Genomic DNA, 23,148 nt, shown 5'->3' on the forward strand with positions numbered 1-23,148 from the left:
GGAACGGTGATTCATTTCATTCATGCTAATTTCTAGGCATTCCTTGATCCATCCCTCCGAACTCCCCTTTTTTTTTTTTGACTGTTGCCACATGGGGGATACTTCTGCCATTCAAGTGAGAACACAGCACAATTATCATTGATTCATGCACCATAAAAGCAAAGCAGAGTGAGACAGACTCTTATGAAACGCGGCTTGCCAAAGTGCTGTCAGAGACGGGAGGTTTGATGGCTCACTCGTCCGTGGCCTCCGCATCATGTTGTCTTCACCAGCTGTTGGTTGACAGAAAGGGATTTTTCCCGGAGTGTGCAAAGACACAGCTATCAACTTAAGAGGCTTGACAGCAACGCACTATGGGGCCGTTTTTCTACTGTATCATATTAGGTATTACTGGTGGAGCATCTGCAAATGGTGTAACACAAAGCCACAAATTATATAGAAAGACAATCTCTTAAAGCAGAGTGGAGCCATGGTGGTCTCTTTCTCCTTAAAATGGCGTAGTATTTCTTCAAAATTTCGGATTTATATGGAAAACAATTCTTGTGCTGCTATATGTATGTTTGTAAAATACACCATAAAGATTTTCTTCAGCGTTTTATGGTGTTTTTTGTGTCATAATATTGTGATTGCAATGGAACCAAGACCTAAAGAAGTGCACCGACCAATACAGTCCTGGGAAGCCGTGAAAGAAACTGCCTTTTATTGATCTGCCCTAATTACAGGAGTCAATAAAATTTATGGCTTTCAGGCTGGCCAGAAGCCACTTATATGGCATACTGAGTTGAGCAATCACTTCTAATGGTGAGTGATCAAATGATATACTGTTCTGCCAAACAAAAACAGTACAGAACAAACACGGAGGGGTATAAAATCCAGTCTGGAGCCAAACAAGGCTGTCAGGGCTGAGCAGTTGCTGTTTTTATATTCTATGTCTAAGCAATTGATAGCAAATCATAAAATAAACTACTACCTGCTATTTTGTGTGGCTTCCCAAGTCAACACAGTGCTGTAAACATGTAACTGCCATGCTTACCAATTCTCCATTGCATGCATGTCTTTTCAGTTTTCTGTCTACTTTGACCATGTCAGCAAAAGGCGCATCATCCTTGCAACTACATTCTCCATCATCATCACTACAAATCAGCATATTTGAGACGTAATTTTCAAAACCAGTGCCTGCCTATGTAGCTAGTAAAATTCAATGCACAGTACAATGCACGCTGTTGGTGCTGATTGTGAGAGCGGGGCCGAGCTCCCAACACTTAGTAGATCATCGTAATTAAAACATAAATTGGAGGTATTGAGCAGTCGCCGGCGCAGGCTCCAGGGAAGCATTGATTCATGCATGCACTTGCAAACAATTGCTCTGATTTGCACGGAGTAAAATATAGAAGCCTTGTAAATAAAATCAATAGCAAACAAGCTGCCTAGGCTCTTCAAATAGTACACAGTGAATTACAATCGGGCGAATGATGCTCGAGGCATGAGCAAGCATAGGCACGTGGGACAAATGCAGGCTTTTACAGTGAATGCAGGATAAGACACAGTACATTTAAGATAGGTGTCGGAGGAAAAAATCTTTTAAGAACACTGAATTACTGGATGAGTATTGTTTGATTTTGATGGCCCAGTGAGGTGTTTGAAAGAATCTGAGGAAAGAAAAGGCAGTGGTGCACCTGATTTGACCGTTATCAGGCCATTAAATAGGCGTTATTGGTCGCTATAAGCACCGTAGATGTGGTTCTATAGGGTACTACCATGCGTACTACGTTGTAGAAGTGAAAGCGAAACTAAAAGGCAATACAATCTAACATGTAAAACTGAATTAAATGTGTTTTGAACACAAACAAAAATGCTTCTTTAGGTTTAAGCAACAAAACTAAAAAATTTTTTAAGGTTCAGGCAACACTTAGTTAAGTTTAGGGGAAAAAAAATGTGTTTTGGCTTAAAATAGCTATGTTGAATCAAAGGTGAACACAAACACAACTACATGTTTGTTTCACACAGGATGTGAACCTTGGTATTCTGGGTGAAAGCCCTGTGTTTTGTGTCCCATCCATTGCCTCCAATCATACGGAGTTTCATGCTGTCGATACTTGAGCGCCTGACTTCTGCTTCTGCTCCTAAATACTACGGTCGCTAGAGGTCGCTGTCGTGTTCTATTATACCTTCTTTCGGTGATCTACCATGTTAATAGATGATACAACCTACTAGTGGGTGTAGTAGGCCCCTATTGACCCACATCTGTGGTGCTTATAGCGGCTGATGATGCCTTTTTAATAGCCTGATATGCTTAGACTAGTCTAATTCGATTGCACAAAAAATATGCACTGCACCTCAAAAGGTTAAGAAGTTAGCCAACCCACCCACACGCAAAGTGCTTTGGCTGTGTTTCCATGTTACCAATCAATCACACCTGTTGACAACTAGCACAAAAGAAGAAAACATGAACCATAATTTGTCATTTGTTCACATATTTATAAGGGAGAAGCAATGAAAAGGGAAAGAGTTTTTATAGATGAGTATAACTCCCTTGAAAAGGTATATTTTGACTGCCAAATATTGAATGTCCTTGTAGCTGTTAAATTGTCCCACCAAAAAACTTTTTTTTTTTTGCTGGCGTGAACAGAGCTAGGCAGTGTGGAGCTTTATCTCAGTCAGCCATATTTGTTAGTTTGAAAGCCGTCCTAATTTACCCCGAAAATTAGTCCTACTTAAGATAGTCAAGAACAAGAAAGCTTCGTGCAGCTAGTGGACTTTGATGTGTATCTGAGGTCTGATCAGGCCATAGTCATAGAGCTAATGGAAAGGATAAAGGTCTAGAGTAAAATCAGCATAACCCTGATCCAATCTTTATTACATGCCATTTATGTTTATATTGAACAGTAAATATTCTAATTACTATGCACCAAATGAAGATAATCAATGATAATGACAATATAATTTGCACACCTGCTGCAATGCAAGACCTGTCAGAGTGCGGTTTAGAAAAATATACAACTAGCTTGAGATATTGTATTTCCTATTAGCTTTTTATTGCTTTTCTTTAACCAATTAGTCTATCTGCTTCACCTTGGATAGGAATACTGTAGCAGGGTCAGGTCAGGAGGTTACCTGAGGAATAATCCAATCAATCAGAGCTGTTCAAATATGGCTTTTTTCTGACTTTACTTCAAGTTCAAGGTTCACTTCCAAACACACTGCGGATTTTTTTTTTTCGTTTCTTTGTAAAGCTAATGTAGCGTGATGAAAGAACAGAAGCACAAGGGTTGCTATCTGCAGAGGTGCCATGTGCTATAGCTGAAGGAATATTCCCTGAAATGGCTCTGGGCACACACCTGAACCCCCGTGCTCCACATTTCTGAATTTACATCTTGAAATGAGTTGTGAATTTAAAGCAACACTAACGACGCAAACTAGAAATATGAAGGATATACTGGACATGGAGTTTAATTTTTTGCCTGTGTAATCCCTTATTTCTGGGAATGTTTCTCGGACTAATCACTGCTGCCAGCCTCACATTGGGGAAAAGAGAGGGGTCAGGAGTGAATGGAAAAAAAAAAAAGTAACAGAGGGAGGACGGAGAGAAGAGCATTTTGCAGATGGGCGCAGGCATGAAGACAGCTATAGCGGGGGGAAAAGAGGCTACAGAGAAAGAGTGGGCTGGATGTATGGGGAAAATTGGATAGGGAAACAACAGAGGGAGGGGAGAGGCAGTCAAGATGAGATAGCAAGGGTAGAGTGGCAGCAGAATGAGAGAGGGTGGAAAAGAAGGGAGATGAAGGAGAGAGGGAAAATTGGAGAAAAGCAAAGAAAGGTGGTGGAGGAAGAGCTTTTCCTCCTAGCCGTATACTGTATCCTCAAAGCGGCTTTCATCCGCCCTCACATCACCAGCCTAGGTTGAGAAACCCCTCTGCAAACTCCACACACACATAGACACACACTCATCATGCCAAAAAGCATCCTTTGACAGTAATCACCAGTCTACCTTTTGGCATCATACAAAACCCTTTTTTATGAATTTTGTTGCTACAGGGAACTGCTTAAAAAGGAATACAGAAAGCCCCAAAAAGGTTTCCTCTAATTATAGCCAAAATGAGCCTTGCGAGCCAGCTGAATATTGAAGCCTTTCTAGCTTGAGAGACGAAGCCAAAATAGAATGATTTGTTTTTCTTTTGTTCTACAGGAAATCAAAGGGGCACTCGCACAGGTATCCTTGTACAGACAGGCGGAAAAGACAAACATGAGCAGGTAAGCGCATACATACTGTACATCCTGATGAAATCTCTCTCCTGCATTGCCATAATAGAATTATATAGGGTCAAATGAAATTTGACTAGATTAAGTATTCACACGCACCGTAACGCCTGAGCAAAGATACACACTTACATACACACAGCCTGGATGAATGCTCGGAGCAGATAGGAGACAAAGGAATTAAAGCGAGGCTGACTAACAGAGTATGACATGTCCAAGGCCTATCACTAATTATGCCCCCACTGCTACAAACTGTTCCCTTCCTATGATCCACTGAAACAGGAGACAGGGGGAAAAGGCTGCTGCAATTACTGCTGAAACCACCCCGTAAGTGAAGTGTGTGTTAGTCATAAGACAGTGTCAGGATGTGGGGAAAATTCTTTATTAATAAAAACACTCTACTTTTAGTCAGTTATAAAAGGGATCTATAATAATGCCTCAGTTTGAGATTCTGATGGCTTTAAAACCATTTCACTTTAAGATTAAAACTAAAAGTGATGGTATTATTTCAGTTTCACCACTTGTATAAATTGTCCTTAGAAGTGCATACTGAATGTGCTGAAAGTGTACTTCAACAACTTAAACAGACGTCTATGACAGAAATAAATGAACAGGAATAGGCAATCTATTACTTTACGTAAGGAATTTCCCAAACACTAGTTAGTTCATGTAGCATTTTAATACAGAAAAAATTATAGAAATGATCACATCTTACTATTTATGTGTACCGGCCTGCAAGTTAATCAGCTAAGGGAAATTGATTAAATGTAAATATCTATAAAGCCAGAAGCAAATCTTTAAAGGTGCTATTGATAACATTCAGCCAGTAGATGTTGCACTCTGCTTCCTCCGTTCCATTGCATTCACTTCACAACAAGTGGTTGCCAGTTCGTTGCAGTTGAGTAAGTATGAATTGCAAGATCAGCTATAGTTTTTTTTTCACACTAACTGGCAACTTGATCGCTGACAACACAGAGATACCACGTGATACCAGCGTTGTTTTACTATCGGCTCACAAGCCTTGTTAGAAGTGGGAACCGAACGTCAGATATCTTTCACAGAGATAAACAAAACATTAGTTTTGGAACCGTCAAAATTTAAAAAAAGAATATTAATTAACAAAAAATAGCCATGCTTTTATTTAGCACCTTTCTAAAAGCTATGGATGTATTATATTTTTAAAATTATTTGTCTACATGAAAGTGTTATCAATAAGACCTTAAAAGGTGCTAAATTTGAAATTCAGAGCATATCTATTGCCTCCACACGGCTTTCAAAATGGTGACGGCTGAGCCAGTGGCTCGCAGCTAACGGGGATAACAGTGCAAACAATGGCAACGCTGCTGACAGAGCTAACAGTGTTAACCTGGGGGGAACCGGAGGGTGGGCACTGCACAAGGACGGCGTCTGTTGAGACAGCGTTGTTAGCTGTAACCGCCGTTTGAGCGCAGTGCAGAGCAGCAGCCGTGAGCTAGCCAGTGGGGCACGCTCACATGCACTAACATGCACTAAATGGCATGTGTGGCCACCACGGCTAAGTAAACAAAGTACAGCGAAGCTCTGATTACAACACACACAGAGGGAGCGTGATCCATGATCTACTCAGGTAGACATTACTCCACTATAGCTTTAGATTACAAATAGTTATTTGATGCTATGCTAATGGCAGCATATCACATAGAGCACCTTTAAAACTGCAGTGTATGCATGTAAACTGAAGTGGTTCTCAGGCTTGCATTTCCTTGTTTGGTCTGATGTCTGAGATCAGGTTCAACCCAATGAGTTACGTGTTTTTCCCGGACCCAGCACTTGCTTGCATGGTATTCATGGTATGTTGCCTTTAACTGGGAAGTTCAACAGTGGCTATTAACAGCAGTAAATGTCTAAAAATAGGTTTGTATTCATTTGTGGATTGTGGTCTCTGTTGCATCACGACTCTATGATTTAAGCTTGTAAAATGGATGTATATCAATTTCAGTTTCATCTGTGCTATAATCTTAAACTTCCATTTGTCCCTTTTACACATGGAACCTGCAACGTCACTGGCTAAAAAGACTAATGCAGGATGTTGCATATAATGTATTCAGTGGAAGCTCTCTGTTAATCTAGTCTTTTGCACGGATGAATAACAGTTTCCTTGTTTCAAAGACGGACCAATTTCCAGTCATTTTCCCCAAATTTGCTCTCTTTTAATCGAATCTTCCTCCAAAATGCTTTCTGTGATCAAGTCACAGAATACATCGTTCTCTCAGTCTTTGTGATTGGCTCACATTTGCTACCGAAAACCATCATAAATCCCCCACCTACAGTATTGACCAAACCCATCCCCAGAATCTCATTTGGGTGAAACAGAGCGGATGAATAGCATCTCAATTAGGAAATATGAGGCACTCTTCTCTAATGCAGCCCCACTTTGTTCTAACGACTGATAATAGGGGTGTATTTTTTATCTCAAACTTTTCCAAAAATGCATCTATTGAGTCTTGTCAAGATGTCGAATGTATGCTCGTAAGACACACAACCATGCATACGATACAAACACTTTTGCAAACAAGCCGTACACACATACGCACTGAAAACACCCACATAGATTTATACTGTTATCGAATGACCCACATGCCCACTTAGATTTGTGGCACTTCACTATTGCATGGGAAAGGGAGATGATGGGTGAGGCTGAGATGTTGCGGCATGCCATTTATCTCTGTCAGACGCGGTTGAACACAAGTTCTTATTGGCTGGGCAGGATTCGTGATTGCTAAAGCGGCACCCCAGTCTCTGAGACCATGCTAATTAAACAGTGGGGAGAAAAGAGCAAGAGGCCTTCACTCTCTACCCTCCGAGGCTCCATTCTGCTGCAACCAGCATTAACACACACATTTCTTCAGAGACCGAGCAGAAATGGAAACCCAGCTTAAAATGCCACGACCCATCTTTGTTGTTGACAATGATGTGATTGTAAAAGCTTACCTTTCAGCACTCAAGCAACCTTCCCAACAGTTCAAGAGCTGCAGGACGACAACAAAAAAAAAACACGTTAGATTACAGTTTATTCGCCGCCGTAAAAGCCGTTATGATAAGAAGTTGATTTCATTTGTGGGAACGAGTTCAAGAGGCACGGGTGAAGATAGCAGTAGGTTTTGTTGTCGGGAAATAATTTTAATCACAGCCACAACAGCGCAGCGATCTGCTGCCCTGAGCTCAAGCACATATTCAGTACTGCATTTTACAGTGTAAAGGGCAAACATTTATTACCAACTGATTACATTTGGCAGGCATATGTGTCTGACACTTAAGCCCTTGTAATTTTCCAAGCCGTCACAAAAACCCCGTCTTCACCACTGATATTCAGTCGCTGCTTGAATGTGGTATATCTAACAGGGATTTCATTGGAGGCACAAAAAAACTGAGTAGTGAGAACAAAGGGGAAATAGGAGTTAGGGGGGGTGGGGGTGGCATTGAGCAGCTTTTTAGTTTAGCACTAATTAAAATGTGGGCGGCACTCAAAAGGTCAGAGATTGACCAAAAGAAAGAGGAAAAAAAGGGGCACGTCACTGCTGATTGTGTGCATAAGGCGCTCAAGGTCTTGTAGATTAATACGAGTTCACTTTCAAAAGGGGAACCGAGAGAGATGGGAGAGAGAATTAGTCGTGTGACCGATAAACAGGCATATCTCCATGCTCTGTTTTCTTCCCCCCTTTTTTTTCCAGCTGGGAGATAAAATTCAGGCTCGGCAATGGTTGCCAGCGCAATTGATTCTGGCAGAGGAATATGACTGCAGAGTATGAGGGCTAAGTATCTGAATAGCTGCTGTCAAAATGCTGAAGGGGAATTTATTCCTAGTTTATATGCAAGCTATATCATGGAGTTACTGAGACTAAATGGCTACAGTTTGATGTACAGTACGCTGTCATTTCACTGGCGTATAATCGCGTAGCTGTTCTAGACACAGGCTTATGGGTGCTGTGCCTGGATTCAATGAATGCAATGGAAGCATACAATCATTTGCTATATGACAAATCCTTTACATTTCAAAATATAAAATAGTCTTTGAACCATTGTTGTAATTTCCACCACCTTAATATTGGTCTGTGTCAGCTTGGTATGTGTAGAAACCGACATTTTGCAAATCTGATGTATTTGAGCTTAAAAAAGTCCATTTTGAATGAATATTTTGAATGTGGTCAGCATCAATTATATCTTGCATTGGAGGAACAAGTGCATAGCCCATTTGGAACGCCTGCCTATTTGGAATGGGCAGATTGCTTAGCCCCCAGAAGTGCTGCTTGCGGCATTGTCGAGAATCGCGGTATGGCTGCTTGCAGCCGCCAAGTGGGAAGTTGATTGGATGAACGGTTCTTGAGATATGTGAAGGGAAGTCATATATATATATATATATATATATATATATATATATATATATATATATATATATATACAGTATATAGAGATAGAGATTCCTTCCTTTATAGAGATGCTGCTACAGCGCCACCTATTGGCCAAATGGCACCAAATTTGCCATGGTAACTCAAACATCATATCTACACCTGTCCACCAATTGTGGTCCCAATAGCACAAAGCGATCAGGAGATATGTCATTTTTTGTACTACAGTATAAGCCCTGTCCACACAATTTAAGCAAATTGTGAGGGCCAGTTATAGCAAAACCGTATGGGACATCAAAAATAAAAAAGTAACTTTTTCCAGCTTGGTCTAGCAATGTTCTGTACCACATTTTGTGACGATTGCTCAAAATGTGTATGAGTAGAAAAAAAATCGGATTTGGACACAATTCAAAAATGGCGGAAAAATCAGTCGAGACGCAAAGCGATGTGGCTTACTGTATATGGATAGATTCATCTGGACCCACAAAATCCAGGACAAAAGAATGTTGTTTCTAAGACTTATGGTTAAACAGTTACAGCCCTAAACATAAAATTCATTGTTATAGTGCCACCATCTGGCCAACTTGCACCACATTCGACACGGCACTCCCTTGAGCATTTCACCCGCCAAGTGTGAAGTCGATCAGATGAGCAGTTCTCAAGATATGTGAAGAAGAGACAGACAGAGATTCCTTGCTTTATAGTTGGATATAATGTTAGCATCCTTTGAGAAGGAGCAAATGAGAGAGAGCAAAACACAACAAAGAGTTCAGAAAGAGGAAATTGGTAGCCCCATTGTGTCTGATCTGGCTCTCCACTAAAAAAAGGTGTCTTGACCGGTGGGGAATACAGAAAATGATTAATAGGTACACTCAGCAATCAGCAGGCAATAAGAGAGCCACCTGTCAGAGGTCCTACCGCCCTTTGTAGATTTATGGCTAATAATTGGCCGTGAATGTAGCCAGTCTGGTGCTATCGGAGCCTCACAGGGCCAGTTGGTTAGAGACACAAACAGAGGGAAATCAATGTGTTTGCTTTATGCTGAATACTGTGAGTATGTGGAGATGCAGAAAATAAATTCCAGCTTGAGCCTGCAAGAAACTGAGAATAGCACCAGACAATAAGGTGCCTTAAAATAGATAGACAGTCACACGTAATGGTGCCCAAGACTGTATTCACTTTATAGTATGATAAATGTTAGGATGGCAGACATTACCGCTAGTCACTCTACAGAGCTGTGAGAGTACACTTAACATTACTAATTGGATAGTTTATTAAAATAATTTGCCGCTCAGTGTACACTTTCAATCTTAAACACTCCACAGAGTCTAATAGATTTAACAAGCGCTGTGTCTATTCAGCTGCAGTTTGACAACACTTTGACAGGTTCTAGATTGTGCCTTAAATATCCCCCAAATAATGAAACGACCATGTGTAACAACTGGGGAAATAGACATGATGACCTTCTTAAAACACCATCTGTTGCGCAGCGCAACCACAGCAAGGCGAGATTAGCCAGCGAGGCTGAAAGAGTCACATTATATGACACCCACAGGGCTCCACTGCGCCGTAAATGGCAAAACACAGTATCTCCACTTTGCTTGATTTGAAATGCTATTGTGCGTTCACAATGATTTCATTCAAAAGCCAGTGGAAACATGTCTCAGCTATTGTAATTAATAGAATGGTGAGATTTGACGGCTACTGTAAAACGCTGTGAAAAGGAGACGTTTGACATTTCCATTTGTATCTGTGACAGGCGATCAAGCTCGCGAAGAAAGTGATATCATCCCGCTGTATGTAAACATACTCTGCAAGCATGATGAACGGTGATGATGTGCTGCCGACCTAAATAACCCTCGCGATGACAGGCCTTGGCGCTCCATTTATTCTAACGTTAATGTCGCCCCCTCCCGCTTCACCTCACCAATGCCCTCCCCCATCCCACTCCCTGTTCATCACTTTTTCAATACCTTCACTTTGGATATTTTTTTCAGGATTTGAGACATTTCTTCGTCTGTACACCTTTGGTGTCAGGGTCACTGTCCCCCCAGCTCCCCTCCCTCCTGCCCTTCCATCCTTTTTTTTTTTTTTTTTTTCTCTCGAAATTCTCCGTCCATTGCCCTCCTGACAGCCACCCATCAACCTGGGCGCAATTTAAAAAGCCCTTCAACAGCTGCCATTCCACAGGGCTGGCTATCAGTCCAGCTGCCAAAGCCCAGACAGGGACTCTGCTTCAGCAAGCAACTTTGAACGTCAGGTTGGTTCCCCCCCCTCCCAATTCCAAATAGACTGAAGGTGAAAGACTCTATTTCTCAAAGATTGGCTCAGCTGGAGACGGGGTGACCGAGGTGGAGCTCCGAGCGTCAGCGTCGCTACTTCCTTCCTGACATGTTACAGCCAACATCTGGCATGCAGCGTTGTGGTCCGGAGACAAATAGTTTGACTTCACGTAGGCTGACGAACATGATTTAACAACACCAGCAGGAGGCGATGTGTTGGATTATATTTGTAAACATTGTGACGCTTTGGGGAGAATACTGTAAGGGAGGGAAATTTGTGGTTCTGCAGAGATTCATCACTCGCCTCTGTGTGTGAGCTAAAGCAGCGTGTGTGCCTGCCTGCCAGCCTGCCTGCATGCGAACACTGCATACATTGCTTGTCTAAATGTGCATGTTGCCTGAAACAATCAAGTGAAAACGGCTGAGGCTTGAGGCCGGGCAGCCTGCTGCTGTGCACTTCCCTCCACCATATGTCTTTGTCAAAAATATTTGCTGTGCGCCGAATGAGGGATGAAATCAATCCAAGTGCTATTTTCCCAGTTGCTCCTTCTCGAAGGCAGCGAAAAAATTGTACTGATACTTGCCAGATCGGCCCACATTGTCAAATGTAACAACTGGCCACCAGTGACATTCGCAGACAGACCATCTGGTCTCCAGCGTCCCATAGTCGTTTAGGGAAAGAATGGGATGGCTGAAGCCTTTCTCCTGTCTCAATTAGCAACTGGGGGAGATGGATGTAAGAGCCGCTCTGGCGTTATGGACCAATCAAAGATGTGTGCCATGTGCCAGTTGGAAAATGTGTTGAGGTGGTCCATAGGCAATAGTGGACTAAAAAAAAAAATCACTTAAAATGACTGAACAGATGTACTCGCTGGCCTTTATTTTCCGTAGTTTCACCCACTCAGCTGGACTTGTGGCACACTCTACTGTATCTACACTGCCTGAAGATAAAATCAACAGCACAGCGAGGTTGTGTCAAGGCACCCGATAACACAAAATGTGGTCTAACAATAAACTTTGTTAGAATTGTGTTTCGAGTTGAGCTTACGTCTGTCATGTCCATTTTGCATTTTAATAATCTAATGCAAATATGTCTTCCAAATAGCTGCTGCTGCTGAGTTCTATTTAGCAAAAGGCCATTTCAGCTGAATCGTGCTGCAAGGAGTGAAGCTATTTCCAACTGCTGCGTCTGGACTGGCTACAGCCATTGTGCTGGGGACTCTTGCTGTCCGCCAAAGCTTTTAGTGCATTGTGTAGCAGCATCACTTTTTTGCCCGTAGCCACAAGACCACATGAACAAAAAGCTCCAGTTGGCTGGGTCACACTGCGATGTACCTGGGGGATGTACGCGTGTTTTGCATGGACCGGGGAGGGTAACTGTTAGGTCCATTAACATGAGAGAGAGCTGCAGCTTCCAAGCTGGAAAAAATTGCCCTAAGCGAGCCGGCATTATGGGGAGGCATCTTCCCTGATCCCATTCAGCAAAGAAAGTTAATGGAGTTGAAGTGGGTTGTCTAGAGTTAAATTGAATCTGGCTGCCAATGGAAAAGCTTTGATGTAGCAAAGATTAAGCAATTGTTGTAATTTTCTGTGCAAACCCGGAGTACCATCAGCCTCAGAGAGCAACCCTTTTAAAATGTTCTCGGTCCATCAGCGGTTACTTGACTCTGTTGGTAACAACATGCAGTGGAATACAGTGTGCAGCATGTTTTAAAAGCAGGCAAAATGTGAGTTTTCTTTTTAAACATGAACCAGGGCTCTATCCATCTTTTGAATCTAAGGATGTCAATTTGATGTGAAAAGAGGCCACACCATCCAAAGTGATTATGATGATAAAACACCTTTTGTTTGGTCAGCATGTTGGTGAGAGCGAAGCAGAAAATTATACTGAAAAGCAAGATTTTGCAAGGGGGGAAAGAAAAGATTTTATCATGGAAATGAAGTCAAGGTTCTGAGCAGTTCCATGCTTTCACTGAAACTACTTTGTATTTTGCAGCATGTGGATCATGGTCCCTTTTGTGTTTTAAGGAATACATCATGAATGAGGTCACATGTTTCAGACTTCCTTTCTCCACTTCTCTCTAACAGCTCCTCTTTAGCCAACAAGTGTAAGATAAGTCATGGATCTCTGGTGGGATATATCAGTTAATGGTAGAAGTGTCCTTCCCGTGCCCTTCTGTAATAGCCAAGCATCATTAGTGAGAGGGTTAAGAGAGGGCTCAGCCATCCATATGTTTCAATAATTACCTTGCACTTCTGTCAGAGCACATACAGAAATACTGAGCTATGTCACAGCACTACGGACAAAATAAATGATGTGAAAATGGATCTCTTTTCCCAGAAAGTCTCCTTTTCTTGTTGCTTTTCTATAAGAGCTTTTAAAGCAGCCAAAGGTACAAATGTTCAGGTTCTATCACATGAAAGAGGCTGTAGGTCATGCTTCAGCCCCGGTTGCAGAGGCAGCAGTCTGCACTGTGAGTGAGTGACACGTTATTTCACTGTAACCCTCGCCACTCCCATCCTAACTCCCCCAAATCACAACCCCCCAATCTATTTTCTGCCTGGCTGGTCTTATGAAACTGCATATATTCTGTCAGATTACTCCCATCATATGCCCATACTGTTTAGTTCTCGGGTGTTTTCAGGAGCGGATTTGGAAATGAGGGCCAAAACAACACAGAATGTGTGATCCGATCAGAGACGGGCTGCACCTCGGAGATTTAACGATGGACCTTTGTGCTTAAAAAATTCAATTCATGGTTTTCTGGTCCTGTGATGTGAATATATTTGGAGTTGTGTTTAAGGTCTCAGCGGCACATTATTACATCCGTATCATATTATTATGATAATGTATACTTTTTCAAATTCAACCTGATGTCTTCACAGTTATATAGCAGGAATGTACAACCTTGGTTGAAGATAAGTGGATGCATCTTAAGTAGATATTTATTAAAGCTCACTAATCATGCTTGTGCTCTTCTTACAATATGCATCGTTTTGAAAGGCAAACCGTCAGAGCAAATTAAATGACCTTTTGTTCAATGTTTTTGCTTGAACAAGACAATATGTTATAATATACCATTAGTATGAGATTAAATATTATCTGTCACAATCTTGTAAAAGAAAAATTATTTTCCAAAAAGTGCATGGGCTATAATCAACAACAACAAAAAAAGATAACAATGAAAATTGAATTTGCTGGGAAATAACCTTACTGTCTTAATGTTCATTCTGAGCCTGAGCTGTACATAAAATGGCTGCGAGAGAAACAATAGCTAATAAAAGTGAAGAGAATGTCAGAACAAATCAGAACTAATGGGGCAAAACTATTTTTATGTGCAACCGAGAGGAAATCACCAGGTCACCATTACGTTTGCCCCATGTTAACAGGAGAAAAGTATGTACAAGTGTTTTTGCCACTCGGGGAGAGCAAAACAGGCTGTAAATACAATATTAGCATATTATCACCTAATTAAGTTGTTATGGAAAATGTGTTAGCAAGCAGTTGCTAAATGATCCAGTATGTTCACCATCTAGTTGCGCACTCTGTCTGTATACTGTTTGGGTGTTGGGCAGGACAGTCAGTTAATCAGAGCTTTCTATGTTGAAAACAGCTGCCTGCTTCTGCTGATTATGAGAGCGGTGAGGGTGAACCAAAACAGTGACGTTTCGGGCCATAAAACTGAAAAAAAAATTAGCTGAAAAACACTGAAATGCTCCAAAGAACTGAGGGGAACTGCAGTCGGATCATAATTCTCTGTCGGTGCATCACTACGAGTGACCCAGTTTTACATTACATGTAGTCATTTGATTCATTTTTAATATAAGAATATAAGGGCTGTCAATTGATTCAAATATTTGATTGCATTATTGTCCATAGTTAATCGCAAATTAATCTCACTTTTTTTATCTATTCGAAATGTATTGGGATAATTGTCAAGTATTTAATACTCTTATCAACATGGAATTGGGAAAATATGCTTGATTTATGCAAATGTATGTATATATTTATTATTGGAAATCAATTACCAACACAAAATAATGACAAATATTGTCCAGAAACCCTCACAGGTACTGCATTTAGCATAAAAAATATGCTCAAATCATAACATGGCAAACTGCAGCCCAACAGGCAACAACAGCTGTCAGTGTGCTCACTTGACTAGGACTTGACCAAAACTGCATGGGATTATCATAAAGTGGGCATGTCTGTATTTAGCTAGTATGACAAGTTGATACCAATGGATTTCTTAGGTTTTATAGTTGCATATGATACCAGTATCTTCACTCAGCTTTAAAACTGAGCCTGCTATGACCCAACAATCGCAAGTTGAGTTAAATAAATTAGTGGCGTTAAAACAAATTTGCATTAATGCGTTATTATTGTGCTAACTCTGAGAGCCCTAAAAAATAACTGATGAGGTATAGCTTTAAATATTCATGGTACACAATATTGGACACACTCCAAACTTTGTGTTTTACCACTCCTTTCCTTTTGCATCCTGCTCATAGATAACTCAAAGTGAGTTCCCGTAATGTCACATAACTGGAAAGGCTGCAGCTGTTCTACAGAGTGAAAAAAAGACATTGACTTTTGCACCATTAAAATGTTTTTAATATCACTCTGAAATAAGCTTTACATTCCAGTAATGCTGGACCTTTACACAAAGCCCTGTGGAGCATAAAAGGGAAAATGGCAAAAGCGTCGCTTCACAAAGTCAGTATTGTACTCATTGTCTAGGAGCAGATACAGTGTTTGCTGCCAGATGACTACAGTGTCCTTGGCCACTGCAGTAACATGTGATTCCTTCAACACAGTGATAACACTGTGTTGAAAAAGAACTGCATTAGCTTAATGGTCACTCAATAATGTGAATTTGAATGAGACTTCCCGCTGCACTGATTAATGCTGATTGATGCATGTGCGAGCTCTGTGCTGATGACCATTAAGGCATTTCATTGATGTGTTTTGAAAAGGAGCTTCATTCAAAATCAAAAGCAGTACAGATGACAAGATTTGAGCACACGGGGGGATATAGTTTGTATTCTTTTGTACAGCACAACTTATTAAGTGAGGGAAAATAAATCAGTTGCATTGGAATTCAAAGTGCGCCGAGTTCTATCACTTAGATCTTTTTGATATTGTTATCCAGTTATTCATCTGCCCTGGATTCGGTGTCAAACTTGTTGAAACACATCCAATTAATTTCTTCTACACTTGAACCAAGTAAGAGATCTGTTTTGAATGGTTTGCAAAATTTTTATCGTGAAACACTTTGAAAGCAATTTTGCAATCATTTACCAAACTGCAATGAATTCTTGCTCTCCAAATCTGAAAAAAATGTAATGTCAAAAATGTTATCATACTCCAAATGTGAACACAATTTGCTGTGTCACCCCTCAAAAAAATAACTTTCAGATTGGATATGGACTGAATGCGAGGTACATGGAATGCATCTGTTTGCTCATGTCAGTGTGCTCATATCTGCCTTTTGCTCTAAATGCAGCACACAACTTGTTTCTTGATACATTCATTCAATCCCCGTCCTATCTTCTCTCCCATGAATGAAAATCTCCTAACACCACACCACAAAAAGAAGTTGCTAAGCCATTTGGATCAAGAATCTCCCCAGGCAAATCAGCAATTAGAGCCTAAGCTGCCTTGTAAAATCAATTAGGAGTTGTAGTATGTGTTACAGGTTACAACACTGGCTGGCACCTCTCTAAATGGACCAGGAAGAGTGGTTTAAATCTGCCATGTAAGAGTATATAATCTGCGACACTTAGTCACAACATTTCTATAAAATTGTCCTTCCTCTCTTGTGAGGAGTGGCTTCATACTGTGGGTTTGAGTTGCTGAAAAACTTTTTTAAAAGTTTTGACAGCAGGGAATTGCAATGCAAAGAAAGTATATTCTGTCTGCAATGTTGCAAGTTTGAGCTGAAAGACTTTATTTTTGTCTTTAAGTGAAGTTCTTCAAATGATGTAATACGCTCTCATATAGTGCAGCTAAACTATAGGAATACTGGTTTATGTTAATTTGTGTTCTTTTATGTCACTATGACAAATTATCAATGCAGTGCAACATAATGTAGAGTGAGAATGGCATTGTGGCTCAATGGACAGCACCATTGCCTTGCAGCACGAATGTCGATGGCTTGTTCGCTTTCTGAAGAGTTTGCATATTTTCCCTTGGGTTTGTGTGGAAGTGTAAATGTGAGTGTTGGTCTATATGATAGTAGCAAACAATATATTCCCTTGTTTTGTGACCCCAAACTTTAGTTAAACCTGCAATACTGCCATACATTATCACATTTTATGTTTATATGACGGACTCATTAGCAAACAGTTGCCTATTGTTCATCCAACAGATATATTTGCATTCATTTGGAGTTTCTGGCCTCCTGATGAAGTCCAAATATTCAATCTTCTTTTAGCTCTGTTTTGGTTTCCACCTACTCCTGAAGGGGAAATTTGGCTCTTAGGGTGGCTTTACACCTAAAGGTCCGGCTCCTAAATCAAACCAATGTGAGGATGATACAATGTTTAAATTTTCCAACTAGTCCGGTTTGCGTGTTCATCTTTTTTATCTGGCTAGTTGCTAACTTAGTTCTGTCTGGTGCTGGGCAGGTAGCGTACAGTGGATTTATTAGACCTTTGCTTGCAGAAAACAACACTATAAGAGCAGTGAGAGTGAACGAAAAGTGTGAAATTGCGGGCTGTAAAATCAACACAGTTAACTGAAAGATGCTATAAAGCTTTGTAGAGCTGAGCACATCATTTTCTGTGGGTTTGCCACTACAAGCAACCCCTTTCACATTACACATGATCCATTGTCAATACAAACATTGAATGCAGCTTTAAGCTTTAGAGATCACTAGGTATCGTCAAAAAGGTTTTGCCATGGAATATGATTTTGCTTTGTAAGCACTCAGGTCTGAGACTAAAAGAATGAGCCATTTATCTCCCAATGAAAGTTGCCTCGCCGTGATAATTAATGAGATCGACATTTTCAATTATCTGTTTCCTGCCTTTACTCGGCTGTTGGAGTGCACAGCAAAAGAACAGCTGTTAGCTTCGACGGGGTAGGAAGACGGGTGATGGAGAACAAAGAGGGCAGCATCTGCCTCCTTTGAAAGATGGCATATTATTTCTCATCATTATCTTTGTGTGGCATACCACCACCAGAGCAGATTTCCTCCAGGTGTGTCTAACATAGTTGGACACGGCGGTATGTACCAGTATTGGTTAAGTTATGCAAACAGACGTGTGGTTTGTTTAATGTTGCATCCTGGAACTGAACAGTTGGTATGGGAGGCCTCTGCCACATAAATAAAGGCTGTTTGATGCTGTTTAAATTCCCTATCCTTAGAGATATTGCCATATAGGTAAAGCACCACTTACTGTATAACTTCACTGTACTCTCTCCAGGGTATGTGGCAGATGTTAACTTCTTTCTCAATGCAATATGCAAGCAGCTTTCCTGACATCCCTGCCCATGTGGCAACTGTTGTCAAACACGGCCATTCACAATAGCCTTTCAGAGTAGTTTAATGCCTCGCAAAGATTTTTTCAGTGACAAAATGGGTCATGTAGAGACATGGGGCCCTTTTTTACTTCCACCAAGGTCAGTAGGTCTCTGTTGGCTTATGGCCTATTCAGCTGGGAGCTGCAATTAGGCTGTGAAACCATGTATCATATTGGGTTAGTCACCAGCCTCAGTTGCCTCAGTTACTATACATCACCCCAGTCGCACCACGTAGAGTATTTGGAAGGCCACAGTCTGCCCACAGGGGAATCATTAGTTCATATGTAAATATGAGGAATGGATGCAGGTTTCACCTTGCCTGCATGGATCGTGAGCATAGTAGCTTGGGAATGACAAACAAGGGTCATATAGCCCAGCCAGCGCAAATGCCTTTGGTTACTGTTGCTGTTATGATCCTGCATGATAATTGGGGAATGAAAAACAGAGGCGATAATGTGACCAGATATCTGCCACACAGCAAAAATATGTATGCAATGCCAACCATGTGCTGTTTATTCAAAATACATGTAAATAGAATTAGGCAGCATTTTTTTTTTTTTTTTTTTTTGCACAACTATTTTGCTTATTGTGTCTCGATGCATTTTGTCCGTGCACTCCAATGAAAGCTTGCCCCCGTTTTCATGCGGTTTTGCATTTGTATAGTTTTTGTGAGAGACGCATACCCCGCTGTGGTGAAATAGTTTCACGCTGAGATCAGTGGAGCGCATGTAGTTCAGTGAATGCTGTTGTACATTCTCACTTTTGCACATCAGAGGAGATGCAACAGCTCATTCTTCCTCGCTGGGCCAGAGCAAAGATGCAAATGTGGGCATTCAAGCATGGAACCCCTGACCTCGGTAGGCAAGTCTGAAATTATAGAACAGCCAGAACGGGAAATATGCATTGGCTCATTTATTTTTTTAACTTCTTTTTTTACAGGAAAAAAAAACCCACCCACAAAGCTGATTTCTTTTTTTTTTTTGTCATCTTGCTTGTAAGAGCCAAAAAAGAAATGATCAGAAACATTACAGAGTGACAGATTTAGTCTGAATTTCAATGCTGGCATTTCAGTCAAGATCATATCTGGTATGCTGAAGTCAGGAGATTTTACAGTCAGGTCAAACCGCAGTAGTTACTCCTAGCAGAACATGAATAACGGTTCAGATTCTAACCGTAACATTGGAACACAGGTGTGCACACACAAAGTACAGACCCATTTTACATCACGGCAGACAGCAGAGGTTCAAGGCGGCACAATTGAGTGTGTGAGGGAAATGTGAAAAACGTATAGCTGGAAAATTTCGCGTGACAAGCAATACAATGGCACACTTCTTTTTGACTGCTCTGCCTCCATGTCAGTGTGTGCTGTTGTCTATGGCAATTACTAGTGGCACTTGGTGAATAATAAAAGTACTTGGTTCATACTTTCTGAGCCTTCCAGCATGGTAGGAGGTGGAGTACATACGGTAGAATACAAATCACTCTAAGCAGGCAATATAAACAATGATTTCTTTCTATATATGAATTTACCTGAATATCAACGCTGTGAGAGAGACTCCGCAGGAAATTTGCTCTGCACAAATCTTATTTGGCTGCAAAAGCGAGGAGCAAGAAAATGCTCCATCAGCTCTCATACGCATTTCAAAACAGTCAATAGTGTCACACAGCTGGGCTGATATTCAGCGGGCCCCTGTGTTGGGTGCTTCTGGGGTTAGAAAAAAAACAGGAGTTTGTGCGGACCGCCGAGAGCCGCCCATGTGGAACGTGGCGAAAGATAATTAGCACAATAACGTGGTGAAAAAGGAAATGCAACTTGAGGAAATCAACTGTTAAGGAACATCTGAGGCCGCAACAAGCTGTGCCTCAGCATATGCTCCTCCGGTGTTTTCAACAATGCTCAATCTTCAGTCCCCGCAGGAGAAAAGCCTCTATTAATAGTTCTACTTTAATGTTTTCTCAAGATGGACTGCGGCTTTGCTTTTTTCAGTCTGGGCTAATTTTCCAGGTAGTACTGTATATATATATTGAAGTTCTGAAATACATTAACTTAACCATACATATGTCATTTTGTCATTTCCATATTTTTCATCAAAAAGGGGAAAAAAAGCAAACATGTGGTTGCCTCTGTAAAATAACTTAATGTTATCAAGTTAATTAAAAGCTGGAAACTTTCCGGAGACAAATCACACTTAATTGGAAACACAAACGTGCCCACAAACATGACCATAAGTCTTTGGTTTTTAAATAACCTCTCTCGGGGAAAAGACAAATTCAGATGGAAGTATTCAGAGGTCTGTTTTACACATAAACCAGCCTCGAAATTCCACTTACTGAACAGTTTTCAGAACATATGATAGGGGAAAATCCAGCTCCACCATGCTTCGTCTTACTGTACCACGTAACCAGTTGGTACCCTCAGAGTAAGACTCTGAATTTATATAACCTGGCAATGTATTCTCATGCAACGGTTCGTATGATATCTTACGAAAGGTTATTCCTCATTTTTTGTGCGTTTTCCTACGAATGTCCAGCAACATGTCAATTTCCGCTCCAGTCTTTTCAAAATAATCTTCACAGGAAACAACTTGGTTAGGATTAGGCAACAAAACTAATAATGCCTAGTTCTCACTACACAACTTTAGCCTTGATTTTCCGCTCCGACAGTTTTTGGAGCTCCTCGACAAAAGCCCCAGATCAGAGGCCAATTGGCGCTCGAGCGTTGTGTGAGCTGCTCAAAGACGTGAGCCGATGCCTCGCAGACACATTTCAGATATCTAGCATGCTAAATATCTGGACCTGTCGGGTACTCTGGCCACGGGCTACAGCCAATGAGAGCACAAGACACGGGCTGAGGGGAAACCTGGGGGAGGAGGAGTCGCCTGTAACAATAAGAACTTACTGTATGTGTTGCATTTGCAATACAGAGCAAAGTTGTTGTTGCACCTAGAGGAATAAATAGTAAAAAAGGGTGTGGAAACAGGCTATTTTGTAAACACATGCCAACAACATCAGCAATGTGATTGCGTATGGTATCACGTCATTTACCGTGTATTTCTTGATGGAGACCCCATCGAGGATTCCGTGGATTACATACAAATTGATTTTGTGGGATATATATACAAATTAAAGTGCATTACTTTTCTTAAGTATAGCTACGAATGGTGTATGAGAACAGCCTGAACCTGGAGTCATATTCTCTCAGCTATGTGAAATGGCAAGACTGCTGTCTTGGTTATCTTGTGTTAACATCACAAGCTGGTCAAGCTGAATCTTCAAGATAAAATGGCACTGTCTTGGCCATGCATGAAGTACTGCTCAGCTTACAGGACACCCCTGTCATAGCTGTGATATACTTTAATCTATCACCCCGATGAGGTTCATTCAGTGGTATTTGGAGACAGTATGTTGGCCACCACCTCATATAATCAGGAGTCCATAACGGCGAGTTGTAATTATCTGCACCTATACAGTCCTCCCACTCAGTCTATTCTGCTGGGGCTTACGGCAGCAGCTCGTCTGAATTGGGGGTATTTATACATGAAATTAAGGTGTAATTAAAATCGGCCTGGCGCTAAAGGGGCTGAAGGTGATTATGCTCATTTGCATAGTACACTGATTTCTTTTTTTAATGCTGCCTTCACAATTACGAGCGGTTCTAACACATTTCAGACATCCATCATTTTTAATATTTCAAACAAAACCCAAACTAGGGGATGATTAGAAAAAAGTGTTTATGTGCAATAACATTTTGCATTCTTAATGTATCTCCAGGGCAAGGCGAAATGATTGACATGCCGCCCGATTCGTGAAACAGACTGAATTCTTAATGTACAGCTTTATTTATTTTTTATTTAAGGCATCTACCAGATGTTTTTTTTTTTTCTCCTGAGTGAATTACTACCATGTTGTTCTAGATAAGATTAGAAAATGTAAGCAATGAAACAAGATTCTGGTGAGAATCTGATGAGGGATCATTGGAACCGGACCCTCTGAAAATAAACATTAGTATTCAGCTCATTTTTCACAGGCACAACATTATCTAATTTGCTCCATTGGGCTTGTTTTGAAGCAAATGGGGGACTATTATATGGGCCGTAGACCAAGGAGAAACTCATTACTTCTCACATTATCACCGCAAATGCGAGCAGGAAAAACCGAGCTCTGTCGTTTCAGCCTGGTCGCAGGCTAAAGCCTCGGCGCCTCGTCCAGGTTGTAAATGGACCCCTCTCGGCTGATTCGCCATCGCGTCCTAAGCCATCCCTGATATTTGGTGAAGGGATGTCATGACTGCTCCAGCTGTCACAGGCACAGCTGTTCACTTTCCCCTTGAGTGAGCAGAGCTGCCTTCGCCCCACGGCTTGATGGCGTGTGTATGTATGGGCGAGTGTGTCCAAGCGCGAGCGTGCAGGGATACTGACAAGGTGCACTAGCAACGCAGCTTATTCCAAGACACAGGAATATAAACAACTCCGCACAAGTAAATTGGGCGCCGCTAGCGATGAGGCTGTGTCGCTACGTGTTTCCCAACTAAAATTATTTACTCATTGTGGTCAGGGAGGACATGTTTTACGAAGTGATAGACACATGTTCACTGTTGAGAGTGTTGGCGCTCTCATCAGCACCGTTTGATTCGTATTTCAAAGAGGCTTTCAAGAGAACCCGAGGAAAAAGTGCCGCTGATGTATGCACCGGTGTA

General features: G+C 41.2%; 1 protein-coding gene across 20 annotated transcripts in view; it reads right to left on the bottom strand.

The window, feature by feature from the left end:
- Positions 1–23,148, bottom strand: part of LOC141760990 (receptor-type tyrosine-protein phosphatase delta) — a 400,655-nt gene that overhangs the window by 155,267 nt on the left and 222,240 nt on the right. For all 20 annotated transcript variants that reach the window (XM_074624152.1, XM_074624149.1, XM_074624146.1 and 17 more), the window contains exon 9: positions 7,228–7,265. The gene's annotated coding sequence lies outside the window, so the exon portion shown is untranslated. The remainder of the gene's footprint in view (positions 1–7,227; positions 7,266–23,148) is intronic.

This window comes from Sebastes fasciatus, chromosome 22 (assembly GCF_043250625.1).
Source record: "Sebastes fasciatus isolate fSebFas1 chromosome 22, fSebFas1.pri, whole genome shotgun sequence".
Taxonomy (NCBI): domain Eukaryota; kingdom Metazoa; phylum Chordata; class Actinopteri; order Perciformes; family Sebastidae; genus Sebastes; species Sebastes fasciatus.